The following is a 16613-nucleotide window of genomic DNA, read 5'->3' on the forward strand; positions in this document are numbered from 1 at the left end:
TCTTTAAATGACGCTATCCCGAGAAGGACACATAAAGGCGAGCCGTAATGGCCTCATCTTCGGCAGGCTCCTCTGGTTTTTTTTTTTCGGTTATTTCTCTGAGTTTTTTTTTGTTTTTTTTTTATATATATATATATACGTTGTGCTGACCTTCGTTCTTTAAATGACGCTATCCCGAGAAGGACACATAAAGGCGAGCTGTAATGGCCTCATCTTCGGCAGGCTCCTCCGGTTTTTTTTTCGGTTATTTCTCTGAGTTTTTTTTTTTTTTTTTTTTTTTTTTTTTTTTTTTTTTTTTTTTTTTTTTTTTTACGTTGTGCTGACCATCGTTCTTTAAATGACGCTATCCTGAGAAGGACACCTAAAGGCGAGCCGTTATGGCCTCATCTTTGGCAGGCTCCTCCGGTTTTTTTTTTTCGGTTATTTCTCTGAGTTTTTTTTTTTTTTACGTTGTGCTGACCTTCGTTCTTTAAATGACGCTATCCCGAGAAGGACACATAAAGGCGAGCTGTAATGGCCTCATCTTCGGCAGGCTCCTCCGGTTTTTTGTCGGTTTTTTCTCAGAGTTTTTTTTTTTTTTTTTTTTTTTTTTTTTTTTTTTTTTTTTTTTTTTTTTTTTTTTTTTTTTTTTTTTTTTTTTTTTTTTTTTTTTTACGTTGTCCTCACCTTCGTTCTTTAAATGACGCTATCCCGAGAAGGACACATAAAGGCGAGCCGTAATGGCCTCATCTTCGACAGGCTCCTCCGGTTTTTTTTTTCGGTTATTTCTCAGAGTTTTTTTTTTTTCTTTACGTTGTGCTGACCTTCGTTCTTTAAATGACGCTATCCCGAGAAGGACACATAAAGGCGAGCCGTAATGGCCTCATCTTCGGCAGGCTCCTCCGGTTTTTTTTTTCGGTTATTTCTCTGAGTTTTTGTTTTTTTTTTTTTCGTTGTGCTGACCTTCGTTCTTTAAATGACGCTATCCCGAGAAGGACACATAAAGGCGAACCGTAATGGCCTCATCTTCGGCAGGCTCCTCCGGTTTTTTTTTCGGTTATTTCTCAGAGTTTTTTTTTTCTTTACGTTGTACTGACCATCGTTCTTTAAATGACGCTATCCCGAGAAGGACACATAAAGGCGAGCCGTAATGGCCTCATCTTCGGCAGGCTCCTCTGGTTTTTTTTTTTCGGTTATTTCTCTGAGTTTTTTTTTTGTTTTTTTATATATATATATATATACGTTGTGCTGACCTTCGTTCTTTAAATGACGCTATCCCGAGAAGGACACATAAAGGCGAGCTGTAATGGCCTCATCTTCGGCAGGCTCCTCCGGTTTTTTTTTCGGTTATTTCTCTGAGTTTTTTTTTTTTTTTTTTTTTTTTTTTTTTTTTTTTTTTTTTTTTTTTTTTTTTTTTTTTTTACGTTGTGCTGACCATCGTTCTTTAAATGACGCTATCCCGAGAAGGACACCTAAAGGCGAGCCGTTATGGCCTCATCTTTGGCAGGCTCCTCCGGTTTTTTTTTTTCGGTTATTTCTCTGAGTTTTTTTTTTTTTTTACGTTGTGCTGACCTTCGTTCTTTAAATGACGCTATCCCGAGAAGGACACATAAAGGCGAGCTGTAATGGCCTCATCTTCGGCAGGCTCCTCCGGTTTTTTGTCGGTTTTTTCTCAGAGTTTTTTTTTTTTTTTTTTTTTTTTTTTTTTTTTACGTTGTGCTCACCTTCGTTCTTTAAATGACGCTATCCCGAGAAGGACACATAAAGGCGAGCCGTAATGGCCTCAACTTCGGCAGGCTCCTCCGGTTTTTTTTTTCGGTTATTTCTCAGAGTTTTTTTTTTTTCTTTACGTTGTGCTAACCTTCGTTCTTTAAATGACGCTATCCCGAGAAGGACACATAAAGGCGAGCCGTAATGGCCTCATCTTCGGCAGGCTCCTCCGGTTTTTTTTTTCGGTTATTTCTCTGAGTTTTTTTTTTCTTTACATTGTGCTGACCTTCGTTCTTTAAATGACGCTATCCCGAGAAAGACACATAAAGGCGAGCCGTAATGGCCTCATCTTCGGCAGGCTCCTCCGGTTTTTTTTTTCGGTTATTTCTCTGAGTTTTTTTTTTTCTTTACATTGTGCTGACCTTCGTTCTTTAAATGACGCTATCCCGAGAAAGACACATAAAGGCGAGCCGTAATGGCCTCATCTTCGGCAGGCTCCTCCGGTTTTTTTTTTCGGTTATTTCTCAGAGTTTTTTTTTTCTTTACATTGTGCTGACCTTCGTTCTTTAAATGACGCTATCCCGAGAAAGACACATAAAGGCGAGCCGTAATGGCCTCATCTTCGGCAGGCTCCTCCGGTTTTTTTTTTCGGTTATTTCTCTGAGTTTTTTTTTTTCTTTACGTTGTGCTGACCTTCGTTCTTTAAATGACGCTATCCCGAGAAGGACACAAAAAGGCGAGCCGTAATGGCCTCATCTTCGGCAGGCTCCACTGGTTTTTTTTTTCGGTTATTTCTCTGAGTTTTTTTTTTTTTTTTTTTTTACGTTGTGCTGACCATCGTTCTTTAAATGACGCCATCCCGAGAAGGACACATAAAGGCGAGCCGTAATGGCCTCATCTTCGGCAGGCTCCTCCGGTTTTTTTTTTCGGTTATTTCTCTGAGTTTTTTTTTTTTTTTTTTTCGTTGTGCTGACCTTCGTTCTTTAAATGACGCTATCCCGAGAAGGACACATAAAGGCGAACCGTAATGGCCTCATCTTCGGCAGGCTCCTCCGGTTTTTTTTTCGGTTATTTCTCAGAGTTTTTTTTTTCTTTACGTTGTACTGACCATCGTTCTTTAAATGACGCTATCCCGAGAAGGACACATAAAGGCGAGCCGTAATGGCCTCATCTTCGGCAGGCTCCTCTGGTTTTTTTTTTTCGGTTATTTCTCTGAGTTTTTTTTTTTGTTTTTTTTTATATATATATATATACGTTGTGCTGACCTTCGTTCTTTAAATGACGCTATCCCGAGAAGGACACATAAAGGCGAGCTGTAATGGCCTCATCTTCGGCAGGCTCCTCCGGTTTTTTTTTCGGTTATTTCTCTGAGTTTTTTTTTTTTTTTTTTTTTTTTTTTTTTTTTTTTACGTTGTGCTGACCATCGTTCTTTAAATGACGCTATCCCGAGAAGGACACCTAAAGGCGAGCCGTTATGGCCTCATCTTTGGCAGGCTCCTCCGGTTTTTTTTTTTCGGTTATTTCTCTGAGTTTTTTTTTTTTTACGTTGTGCTGACCTTCGTTCTTTAAATGACGCTATCCCGAGAAGGACACATAAAGGCGAGCTGTAATGGCCTCATCTTCGGCAGGCTCCTCCGGTTTTTTGTCGGTTTTTTCTCAGAGTTTTTTTTTTTTTTTTTTTTTTTTTTATACGTTGTGCTCACCTTCGTTCTTTAAATGACGCTATCCCGAGAAGGACACATAAAGGCGAGCCGTAATGGCCTCAACTTCGGCAGGCTCCTCCGGTTTTTTTTTTCGGTTATTTCTCAGAGTTTTTTTTTTTCTTTACGTTGTGCTGACCTTCGTTCTTTAAATGACGCTATCCCGAGAAGGACACATAAAGGCGAGCCGTAATGGCCTCATCTTCGACAGGCTCCTCCGGTTTTTTTTTTCGGTTATTTCTCTGAGTTTTTTTTTTCTTTACATTGTGCTGACCTTCGTTCTTTAAATGACGCTATCCCGAGAAAGACACATAAAGGCGAGCCGTAATGGCCTCATCTTCGGCAGGCTCCTCCGGTTTTTTTTTCGGTTATTTCTCTGAGTTTTTTTTTTTCTTTACATTGTGCTGACCTTCGTTCTTTAAATGACGCTATCCCGAGAAAGACACATAAAGGCGAGCCGTAATGGCCTCATCTTCGGCAGGCTCCTCCGGTTTTTTTTTTCGGTTATTTCTCAGAGTTTTTTTTTTCTTTACATTGTGCTGACCTTCGTTCTTTAAATGACGCTATCCCGAGAAAGACACATAAAGGCGAGCCGTAATGGCCTCATCTTCGGCAGGCTCCTCCGGTTTTTTTTTTCGGTTATTTCTCTGAGTTTTTTTTTTTCTTTACGTTGTGCTGACCTTCGTTCTTTAAATGACGCTATCCCGAGAAGGACACAAAAAGGCGAGCCGTAATGGCCTCATCTTCGGCAGGCTCCACTGGTTTTTTTTTTCGGTTATTTCTCTGAGTTTTTTTTTTTTTTTTTTTTTTTTTTTTTTTTTTTTTTTTTTACGTTGTGCTGACCATCGTTCTTTAAATGACGCCATCCCGAGAAGGACACATAAAGGCGAGCCGTAATGGCCTCATCTTCGGCAGGCTCCTCCGGTTTTTTTTTTCGGTTATTTCTCTGAGTTTTTGTTTTTTTTTTTTTTCGTTGTGCTGACCTTCGTTCTTTAAATGACGCTATCCCGAGAAGGACACATAAAGGCGAACCGTAATGGCCTCATCTTCGGCAGGCTCCTCCGGTTTTTTTTTCGGTTATTTCTCAGAGTTTTTTTTTTCTTTACGTTGTACTGACCATCGTTCTTTAAATGACGCTATCCCGAGAAGGACACATAAAGGCGAGCCGTAATGGCCTCATCTTCGGCAGGCTCCTCTGGTTTTTTTTTTTCGGTTATTTCTCTGAGTTTTTTTTTTTTGTTTTTTTTTATATATATATATATACGTTGTGCTGACCTTCGTTCTTTAAATGACGCTATCCCGAGAAGGACACATAAAGGCGAGCTGTAATGGCCTCATCTTCGGCAGGCTCCTCCGGTTTTTTTTTCGGTTATTTCTCTGAGTTTTTTTTTTTTTTTTTTTTTTTTTTTTTTTTTTTACGTTGTGCTGACCATCGTTCTTTAAATGACGCTATCCCGAGAAGGACACCTAAAGGTGAGCCGTTATGGCCTCATCTTTGGCAGGCTCCTCCGGTTTTTTTTTTTCGGTTATTTCTCTGAGTTTTTTTTTTTTTTACGTTGTGCTGACCTTCGTTCTTTAAATGACGCTATCCCGAGAAGGACACATAAAGGCGAGCTGTAATGGCCTCATCTTCGGCAGGCTCCTCCGGTTTTTTGTCGGTTTTTTCTCAGAGTTTTTTTTTTTTTTTTTTTTTTTTTTTTTTTTTTTTTTTTTTTTTACGTTGTGCTCACCTTCGTTCTTTAAATGACGCTATCCCGAGAAGGAAACATAAAGGCGAGCCGTAATGGCCTCAACTTCGGCAGGCTCCTCCGGTTTTTTTTTTCGGTTATTTCTCAGAGTTTTTTTTTTTTCTTTACGTTGTGCTGACCTTCGTTCTATAAATGACGCTATCCCGAGAAGGACACATAAAGGCGAGCTGTAATGGCCTCATCTTTGGCAGGCTCCTCCGGTTTTTTGTCGGTTTATTCTCTGAGTTTTTTTTTTTTTTTTTTTTTTTTTTTTTTTTTTTTTTTTTTTTTTTTTTTTTTTTTTTACGTTGTGCTCACCTTCGTTCTTTAAATGACGCTATCCCGAGAAGGACACATAAAGGCGAGCCGTAATGGCCTCATCTTCGGCAGGCTCCTCCGGTTTTTTTACCAGTTTTTTTCTCTGGTTTTTTTTTTTTTTTTTTAACGTTGTGCTGACCTTCGTTCTTTAAATGACGCTATCCCGAGAAGGACACATAAAGGCGAGCCGTAATGGCCTCATCTTCGGCAGGCTCCTCCGGTTTTTTTTTTTCGGTTATTTCTCTGAGTTTTTGTTTTTTTTTTTTTCGTTGTGCTGACCTTCGTTCTTTAAATGACGCTATCCCGAGAAGGACACATAAAGGCGAACCGTAATGGCCTCATCTTCGGCAGGCTCCTCCGGTTTTTTTTTCGGTTATTTCTCAGAGTTTTTTTTTCTTTACGTTGTACTGACCATCGTTCTTTAAATGACGCTATCCCGAGAAGGACACATAAAGGCGAGCCGTAATGGCCTCATCTTCGGCAGGCTCCTCTGGTTTTTTTTTTTCGGTTATTTCTCTGAGTTTTTTTTTTATATATATATATATATACGTTGTGCTGACCTTCGTTCTTTAAATGACGCTATCCCGAGAAGGACACATAAAGGCGAGCTGTAATGGCCTCATCTTCGGCAGGCTCCTCCGGTTTTTTTTTCGGTTATTTCTCTGAGTTTTTTTTTTTTTTTTTTTTTTTTTTTTTGTGCTGACCATCATTCTTTAAATGACGCTATCCCGAGAAGGACACATAAAGGCGAGCCGTAATGGCCTCATCTTCGGCAGGCTCCTCCGGTTTTTTTTTTTCGGTTATTTCTCTGAGTTTTTGTTTTTTTTTTTTTCGTTGTGCTGACCTTCGTTCTTTAAATGACGCTATCCCGAGAAGGACACATAAAGGCGAACCGTAATGGCCTCATCTTCGGCAGGCTCCTCCGGTTTTTTTTTCGGTTATTTCTCAGAGTTTTTTTTTCTTTACGTTGTACTGACCATCGTTCTTTAAATGACGCTATCCCGAGAAGGACACATAAAGGCGAGCCGTAATGGCCTCATCTTCGGCAGGCTCCTCTGGTTTTTTTTTTTCGGTTATTTCTCTGAGTTTTTTTTTTATATATATATATATATACGTTGTGCTGACCTTCGTTCTTTAAATGACGCTATCCCGAGAAGGACACATAAAGGCGAGCTGTAATGGCCTCATCTTCGGCAGGCTCCTCCGGTTTTTTTTTCGGTTATTTCTCTGAGTTTTTTTTTTTTTTTTTTTTTTTTTTTTTGTGCTGACCATCATTCTTTAAATGACGCTATCCCGAGAAGGACACATAAAGGCGAGCCGTAATGGCCTCATCTTCGGCAGGCTCCTCCGGTTTTTTTTTTTCGGTTATTTCTCTGAGTTTTTTTTTTTTTTTTTTTTACGTTGTGCTGACCTTCGTTCTTTAAATGACGCTATCCCGAGAAGGACACATAAAGGCGAGCTGTAATGGCCTCATCTTCGGCAGGCTCCTCCGGTTTTTTTTTCGGTTATTTCTCTGAGTTTTTTTTTTTTTTTTTTTTACGTTGTGCTGACCATCGTTCTTTAAATGATGCTATCCCGAGAAGGACACCTAAAGGCGAGCCGTTATGGCCTCATCTTTGGCAGGCTCCTCCGGTTTTTTTTTTTCGGTTATTTCTCTGAGTTTTTTTTTTTTTTACGTTGTGCTGACCTTCGTTCTTTAAATGACGCTATCCCGAGAAGGACACATAAAGGCGAGCTGTAATGGCCTCATCTTCGGCAGGCTCCTCCGGTTTTTTGTCGGTTTTTTCTCAGAGTTTTTTTTTTTTTTTTTTTTTTTTACGTTGTGCTCACCTTCGTTCTTTAAATGACGCTATCCCGAGAAGGACACATAAAGGCGAGCCGTAATGGCCTCAACTTCGGCAGGCTCCTCCGGTTTTTTTTTTCGGTTATTTCTCAGAGTTTTTTTTTTTCTTTACGTTGTGCTGACCTTCGTTCTTTAAATGACGCTATCCCGAGAAGGACACATAAAGGCGAGCCGTAATGGCCTCATCTTCGGCAGGCTCCTCCGGTTTTTTTTTTCGGTTATTTCTCTGAGTTTTTTTTTTCTTTACATTGTGCTGACCTTCGTTCTTTAAATGACGCTATCCCGAGAAAGACACATAAAGGCGAGCCGTAATGGCCTCATCTTCGGCAGGCTCCTCCGGTTTTTTTTTTCGGTTATTTCTCTGAGTTTTTTTTTTTTCTTTACATTGTGCTGACCTTCGTTCTTTAAATGACGCTATCCCGAGAAAGACACATAAAGGCGAGCCGTAATGGCCTCATCTTCGGCAGGCTCCTCCGGTTTTTTTTTTCGGTTATTTCTCAGAGTTTTTTTTTTCTTTACATTGTGCTGACCTTCGTTCTTTAAATGACGCTATCCCGAGAAAGACACATAAAGGCGAGCCGTAATGGCCTCATCTTCGGCAGGCTCCTCCGGTTTTTTTTTTCGGTTATTTCTCTGAGTTTTTTTTTTTCTTTACGTTGTGCTGACCTTCGTTCTTTAAACGACGCTATCCCGAGAAGGACACAAAAAGGCGAGCCGTAATGGCCTCATCTTCGGCAGGCTCCACTGGTTTTTTTTTTTCGGTTATTTCTCTGAGTTTTTTTTTTTTTTTTTTTTTTTTTTTTTTTTTTTTTTTTACGTTGTGCTGACCATCGTTCTTTAAATGACGCCATCCCGAGTAGGACACATAAAGGCGAGCCGTAATGGCCTCATCTTCGGCAGGCTCTTCCGGTTTTTTTTTTCGGTTATTTCTCTGAGTTTTTGTTTTTTTTTTTTCGTTGTGCTGACCTTCGTTCTTTAAATGACGCTATCCCGAGAAGGACACATAAAGGCGAACCGTAATGGCCTCATCTTCGGCAGGCTCCTCCGGTTTTTTTTTCGGTTATTTCTCAGAGTTTTTTTTTCTTTACGTTGTACTGACCATCGTTCTTTAAATGACGCTATCCCGAGAAGGACACATAAAGGCGAGCCGTAATGGCCTCATCTTCGGCAGGCTCCTCTGGTTTTTTTTTTTCGGTTATTTCTCTGAGTTTTTTTTTGTTTTTTTTTTATATATATATATATACGTTGTGCTGACCTTCGTTCTTTAAATGACGCTATCCCGAGAAGGACACATAAAGGCGAGCTGTAATGGCCTCATCTTCGGCAGGCTCCTCCGGTTTTTTTTTCGGTTATTTCTCTGAGTTTTTTTTTTTTTTTTTTTTTTTTTTTTTTTTTTTTTTTTTTTTTTTTTTTTTACGTTGTGCTGACCATCGTTCTTTAAATGACGCTATCCTGAGAAGGACACCTAAAGGCGAGCCGTTATGGCCTCATCTTTGGCAGGCTCCTCCGGTTTTTTTTTTTCGGTTATTTCTCTGAGTTTTTTTTTTTTTTACGTTGTGCTGACCTTCGTTCTTTAAATGACGCTATCCCGAGAAGGACACATAAAGGCGAGCTGTAATGGCCTCATCTTCGGCAGGCTCCTCCGGTTTTTTGTCGGTTTTTTCTCAGAGTTTTTTTTTTTTTTTTTTTTTTTTTTTTTTTTTTTTTTTTTTTTTTTTTTTTTTTTTTTTTTTTTTTTTTTTTTTTTTTTTTTTTTTACGTTGTCCTCACCTTCGTTCTTTAAATGACGCTATCCCGAGAAGGACACATAAAGGCGAGCCGTAATGGCCTCATCTTCGACAGGCTCCTCCGGTTTTTTTTTTCGGTTATTTCTCAGAGTTTTTTTTTTTTCTTTACGTTGTGCTGACCTTCGTTCTTTAAATGACGCTATCCCGAGAAGGACACATAAAGGCGAGCCGTAATGGCCTCATCTTCGGCAGGCTCCTCCGGTTTTTTTTTTCGGTTATTTCTCTGAGTTTTTGTTTTTTTTTTTTTCGTTGTGCTGACCTTCGTTCTTTAAATGACGCTATCCCGAGAAGGACACATAAAGGCGAACCGTAATGGCCTCATCTTCGGCAGGCTCCTCCGGTTTTTTTTTCGGTTATTTCTCAGAGTTTTTTTTTTCTTTACGTTGTACTGACCATCGTTCTTTAAATGACGCTATCCCGAGAAGGACACATAAAGGCGAGCCGTAATGGCCTCATCTTCGGCAGGCTCCTCTGGTTTTTTTTTTTCGGTTATTTCTCTGAGTTTTTTTTTTGTTTTTTTATATATATATATATATACGTTGTGCTGACCTTCGTTCTTTAAATGACGCTATCCCGAGAAGGACACATAAAGGCGAGCTGTAATGGCCTCATCTTCGGCAGGCTCCTCCGGTTTTTTTTTCGGTTATTTCTCTGAGTTTTTTTTTTTTTTTTTTTTTTTTTATTTTTTTTTTTTTTTTTTTTTTTTTTTTTTTTTTTTTTACGTTGTGCTGACCATCGTTCTTTAAATGACGCTATCCCGAGAAGGACACCTAAAGGCGAGCCGTTATGGCCTCATCTTTGGCAGGCTCCTCCGGTTTTTTTTTTTCGGTTATTTCTCTGAGTTTTTTTTTTTTTTTACGTTGTGCTGACCTTCGTTCTTTAAATGACGCTATCCCGAGAAGGACACATAAAGGCGAGCTGTAATGGCCTCATCTTCGGCAGGCTCCTCCGGTTTTTTGTCGGTTTTTTCTCAGAGTTTTTTTTTTTTTTTTTTTTTTTTTTTTTTTTTTACGTTGTGCTCACCTTCGTTCTTTAAATGACGCTATCCCGAGAAGGACACATAAAGGCGAGCCGTAATGGCCTCAACTTCGGCAGGCTCCTCCGGTTTTTTTTTTCGGTTATTTCTCAGAGTTTTTTTTTTTTCTTTACGTTGTGCTAACCTTCGTTCTTTAAATGACGCTATCCCGAGAAGGACACATAAAGGCGAGCCGTAATGGCCTCATCTTCGGCAGGCTCCTCCGGTTTTTTTTTTCGGTTATTTCTCTGAGTTTTTTTTTTCTTTACATTGTGCTGACCTTCGTTCTTTAAATGACGCTATCCCGAGAAAGACACATAAAGGCGAGCCGTAATGGCCTCATCTTCGGCAGGCTCCTCCGGTTTTTTTTTTCGGTTATTTCTCTGAGTTTTTTTTTTTCTTTACATTGTGCTGACCTTCGTTCTTTAAATGACGCTATCCCGAGAAAGACACATAAAGGCGAGCCGTAATGGCCTCATCTTCGGCAGGCTCCTCCGGTTTTTTTTTTCGGTTATTTCTCAGAGTTTTTTTTTTCTTTACATTGTGCTGACCTTCGTTCTTTAAATGACGCTATCCCGAGAAAGACACATAAAGGCGAGCCGTAATGGCCTCATCTTCGGCAGGCTCCTCCGGTTTTTTTTTTCGGTTATTTCTCTGAGTTTTTTTTTTTCTTTACGTTGTGCTGACCTTCGTTCTTTAAATGACGCTATCCCGAGAAGGACACAAAAAGGCGAGCCGTAATGGCCTCATCTTCGGCAGGCTCCACTGGTTTTTTTTTTCGGTTATTTCTCTGAGTTTTTTTTTTTTTTTTTTTTTACGTTGTGCTGACCATCGTTCTTTAAATGACGCCATCCCGAGAAGGACACATAAAGGCGAGCCGTAATGGCCTCATCTTCGGCAGGCTCCTCCGGTTTTTTTTTTCGGTTATTTCTCTGAGTTTTTTTTTTTTTTTTTTTCGTTGTGCTGACCTTCGTTCTTTAAATGACGCTATCCCGAGAAGGACACATAAAGGCGAACCGTAATGGCCTCATCTTCGGCAGGCTCCTCCGGTTTTTTTTTCGGTTATTTCTCAGAGTTTTTTTTTTCTTTACGTTGTACTGACCATCGTTCTTTAAATGACGCTATCCCGAGAAGGACACATAAAGGCGAGCCGTAATGGCCTCATCTTCGGCAGGCTCCTCTGGTTTTTTTTTTTCGGTTATTTCTCTGAGTTTTTTTTTTTGTTTTTTTTTATATATATATATATACGTTGTGCTGACCTTCGTTCTTTAAATGACGCTATCCCGAGAAGGACACATAAAGGCGAGCTGTAATGGCCTCATCTTCGGCAGGCTCCTCCGGTTTTTTTTTCGGTTATTTCTCTGAGTTTTTTTTTTTTTTTTTTTTTTTTTTTTTTTTTTTTTTTTTACGTTGTGCTGACCATCGTTCTTTAAATGACGCTATCCCGAGAAGGACACCTAAAGGCGAGCCGTTATGGCCTCATCTTTGGCAGGCTCCTCCGGTTTTTTTTTTTCGGTTATTTCTCTGAGTTTTTTTTTTTTTACGTTGTGCTGACCTTCGTTCTTTAAATGACGCTATCCCGAGAAGGACACATAAAGGCGAGCTGTAATGGCCTCATCTTCGGCAGGCTCCTCCGGTTTTTTGTCGGTTTTTTCTCAGAGTTTTTTTTTTTTTTTTTTTTTTTTTTATACGTTGTGCTCACCTTCGTTCTTTAAATGACGCTATCCCGAGAAGGACACATAAAGGCGAGCCGTAATGGCCTCAACTTCGGCAGGCTCCTCCGGTTTTTTTTTTCGGTTATTTCTCAGAGTTTTTTTTTTTCTTTACGTTGTGCTGACCTTCGTTCTTTAAATGACGCTATCCCGAGAAGGACACATAAAGGCGAGCCGTAATGGCCTCATCTTCGACAGGCTCCTCCGGTTTTTTTTTTCGGTTATTTCTCTGAGTTTTTTTTTTCTTTACATTGTGCTGACCTTCGTTCTTTAAATGACGCTATCCCGAGAAAGACACATAAAGGCGAGCCGTAATGGCCTCATCTTCGGCAGGCTCCTCCGGTTTTTTTTTCGGTTATTTCTCTGAGTTTTTTTTTTTCTTTACATTGTGCTGACCTTCGTTCTTTAAATGACGCTATCCCGAGAAAGACACATAAAGGCGAGCCGTAATGGCCTCATCTTCGGCAGGCTCCTCCGGTTTTTTTTTTCGGTTATTTCTCAGAGTTTTTTTTTTCTTTACATTGTGCTGACCTTCGTTCTTTAAATGACGCTATCCCGAGAAAGACACATAAAGGCGAGCCGTAATGGCCTCATCTTCGGCAGGCTCCTCCGGTTTTTTTTTTCGGTTATTTCTCTGAGTTTTTTTTTTTCTTTACGTTGTGCTGACCTTCGTTCTTTAAATGACGCTATCCCGAGAAGGACACAAAAAGGCGAGCCGTAATGGCCTCATCTTCGGCAGGCTCCACTGGTTTTTTTTTTCGGTTATTTCTCTGAGTTTTTTTTTTTTTTTTTTTTTTTTTTTTTTTTTTTTTTTTTACGTTGTGCTGACCATCGTTCTTTAAATGACGCCATCCCGAGAAGGACACATAAAGGCGAGCCGTAATGGCCTCATCTTCGGCAGGCTCCTCCGGTTTTTTTTTTTCGGTTATTTCTCTGAGTTTTTGTTTTTTTTTTTTTTCGTTGTGCTGACCTTCGTTCTTTAAATGACGCTATCCCGAGAAGGACACATAAAGGCGAACCGTAATGGCCTCATCTTCGGCAGGCTCCTCCGGTTTTTTTTTCGGTTATTTCTCAGAGTTTTTTTTTTCTTTACGTTGTACTGACCATCGTTCTTTAAATGACGCTATCCCGAGAAGGACACATAAAGGCGAGCCGTAATGGCCTCATCTTCGGCAGGCTCCTCTGGTTTTTTTTTTTCGGTTATTTCTCTGAGTTTTTTTTTTTTGTTTTTTTTTATATATATATATATACGTTGTGCTGACCTTCGTTCTTTAAATGACGCTATCCCGAGAAGGACACATAAAGGCGAGCTGTAATGGCCTCATCTTCGGCAGGCTCCTCCGGTTTTTTTTTCGGTTATTTCTCTGAGTTTTTTTTTTTTTTTTTTTTTTTTTTTTTTTTTTTTACGTTGTGCTGACCATCGTTCTTTAAATGACGCTATCCCGAGAAGGACACCTAAAGGCGAGCCGTTATGGCCTCATCTTTGGCAGGCTCCTCCGGTTTTTTTTTTTCGGTTATTTCTCTGAGTTTTTTTTTTTTTTACGTTGTGCTGACCTTCGTTCTTTAAATGACGCTATCCCGAGAAGGACACATAAAGGCGAGCTGTAATGGCCTCATCTTCGGCAGGCTCCTCCGGTTTTTTGTCGGTTTTTTCTCAGAGTTTTTTTTTTTTTTTTTTTTTTTTTTTTTTTTTTTTTTTTTTTTTTACGTTGTGCTCACCTTCGTTCTTTAAATGACGCTATCCCGAGAAGGAAACATAAAGGCGAGCCGTAATGGCCTCAACTTCGGCAGGCTCCTCCGGTTTTTTTTTTCGGTTATTTCTCAGAGTTTTTTTTTTTTCTTTACGTTGTGCTGACCTTCGTTCTATAAATGACGCTATCCCGAGAAGGACACATAAAGGCGAGCTGTAATGGCCTCATCTTTGGCAGGCTCCTCCGGTTTTTTGTCGGTTTATTCTCTGAGTTTTTTTTTTTTTTTTTTTTTTTTTTTTTTTTTTTTTTTTTTTTTTTTTTTTTTTACGTTGTGCTCACCTTCGTTCTTTAAATGACGCTATCCCGAGAAGGACACATAAAGGCGAGCCGTAATGGCCTCATCTTCGGCAGGCTCCTCCGGTTTTTTTACCAGTTTTTTTCTCTGGTTTTTTTTTTTTTTTTTTAACGTTGTGCTGACCTTCGTTCTTTAAATGACGCTATCCCGAGAAGGACACATAAAGGCGAGCCGTAATGGCCTCATCTTCGGCAGGCTCCTCCGGTTTTTTTTTTTCGGTTATTTCTCTGAGTTTTTGTTTTTTTTTTTTTCGTTGTGCTGACCTTCGTTCTTTAAATGACGCTATCCCGAGAAGGACACATAAAGGCGAACCGTAATGGCCTCATCTTCGGCAGGCTCCTCCGGTTTTTTTTTCGGTTATTTCTCAGAGTTTTTTTTTCTTTACGTTGTACTGACCATCGTTCTTTAAATGACGCTATCCCGAGAAGGACACATAAAGGCGAGCCGTAATGGCCTCATCTTCGGCAGGCTCCTCTGGTTTTTTTTTTTCGGTTATTTCTCTGAGTTTTTTTTTTATATATATATATATATACGTTGTGCTGACCTTCGTTCTTTAAATGACGCTATCCCGAGAAGGACACATAAAGGCGAGCTGTAATGGCCTCATCTTCGGCAGGCTCCTCCGGTTTTTTTTTCGGTTATTTCTCTGAGTTTTTTTTTTTTTTTTTTTTTTTTTTTTTTTTTTTTTTTTTTTTTTTTTTTTTTTTTTACGTTGTGCTGACCATCGTTCTTTAAATGACGCTATCCTGAGAAGGACACCTAAAGGCGAGCCGTTATGGCCTCATCTTTGGCAGGCTCCTCCGGTTTTTTTTTTTCGGTTATTTCTCTGAGTTTTTTTTTTTTTTACGTTGTGCTGACCTTCGTTCTTTAAATGACGCTATCCCGAGAAGGACACATAAAGGCGAGCTGTAATGGCCTCATCTTCGGCAGGCTCCTCCGGTTTTTTGTCGGTTTTTTCTCAGAGTTTTTTTTTTTTTTTTTTTTTTTTTTTTTTTTTTTTTTTTTTTTTTTTTTTTTTTTTTTTTTTTTTTTTTTTACGTTGTCCTCACCTTCGTTCTTTAAATGACGCTATCCCGAGAAGGACACATAAAGGCGAGCCGTAATGGCCTCATCTTCGGCAGGCTCCTCCGGTTTTTTTTTTCGGTTATTTCTCAGAGTTTTTTTTTTTCTTTACGTTGTGCTGACCTTCGTTCTTTAAATGACGCTATCCCGAGAAGGACACATAAAGGCGAGCCGTAATGGCCTCATCTTCGGCAGGCTCCTCCGGTTTTTTTTTTCGGTTATTTCTCTGAGTTTTTTTTTTTCTTTACGTTGTGCTGACCTTCGTTCTTTAAATGACGCTATCCCGAGAAGGACACAAAAAGGCGAGCCGTAATGGCCTCATCTTCGGCAGGCTCCACTGGTTTTTTTTTTTTCGGTTATTTCTCTGAGTTTTTTTTTTTTTTTTTTTTTTTTTTTTTTTTTTTTTTTTTTTTTTTTTTTTTTTTTTTTTTTTTTTTTTTACGTTGTGCTGACCATCGTTCTTTAAATGACGCCATCCCGAGAAGGACACATAAAGGCGAGCCGTAATGGCCTCATCTTCGGCAGGCTCCTCCGGTTTTTTTTTTCGGTTATTTCTCTGAGTTTTTGTTTTTTTTTTTTTTCGTTGTGCTGACCTTCGTTCTTTAAATGACGCTATCCCGAGAAGGACACATAAAGGCGAACCGTAATGGCCTCATCTTCGGCAGGCTCCTCCGGTTTTTTTTTCGGTTATTTCTCAGAGTTTTTTTTTTCTTTACGTTGTACTGACCATCGTTCTTTAAATGACGCTATCCCGAGAAGGACACATAAAGGCGAGCCGTAATGGCCTCATCTTCGGCAGGCTCCTCTGGTTTTTTTTTTTCGGTTATTTCTCTGAGTTTTTTTTTTGTTTTTTTATATATATATATATATATACGTTGTGCTGACCTTCGTTCTTTAAATGACGCTATCCCGAGAAGGACACATAAAGGCGAGCTGTAATGGCCTCATCTTCGGCAGGCTCCTCCGGTTTTTTTTTCGGTTATTTCTCCGAGTTTTTTTTTTTTTTTTTTTTTTTTTTTTTTTTTTTTTTTTTTTTTTTTTTTTTTTTTTTACGTTGTGCTGACCATCGTTCTTTAAATGACGCTATCCCGAGAAGGACACCTAAAGGCGAGCCGTTATGGCCTCATCTTTGGCAGGCTCCTCCGGTTTTTTTTTTTCGGTTATTTCTCTGAGTTTTTTTTTTTTTTTACGTTGTGCTGACCTTCGTTCTTTAAATGACGCTATCCCGAGAAGGACACATAAAGGCGAGCTGTAATGGCCTCATCTTCGGCAGGCTCCTCCGGTTTTTTGTCGGTTTTTTCTCAGAGTTTTTTTTTTTTTTTTTTTTTTTTTTTTTTATTTACGTTGTGCTCACCTTCGTTCTTTAAATGACGCTATCCCGAGAAGGACACATAAAGGCGAGCCGTAATGGCCTCAACTTCGGCAGGCTCCTCCGGTTTTTTTTTTCGGTTATTTCTCAGAGTTTTTTTTTTTCTTTACGTTGTGCTGACCTTCGTTCTATAAATGACGCTATCCCGAGAAGGACACATAAAGGCGAGCTGTAATGGCCTCATCTTTGGCAGGCTCCTCCGGTTTTTTGTCGGTTTTTTCTCTGAGTTTTTTTTTTTTTTTTTTTTTTTTTTTACGTTGTGCTCACCTTCGTTCTTTAAATGACGCTATCCCGAGAAGGACACATAAAGGCGAGCCGTAATGGCCTCATCTTCGGCAGGCTCCT

Source organism: Arachis ipaensis, chromosome B10 (assembly GCF_059453495.1).
Source record: "Arachis ipaensis isolate K30076 ecotype BB chromosome B10, ASM5945349v1, whole genome shotgun sequence".
NCBI classification, from domain to species: Eukaryota; Viridiplantae; Streptophyta; class Magnoliopsida; order Fabales; family Fabaceae; genus Arachis; species Arachis ipaensis.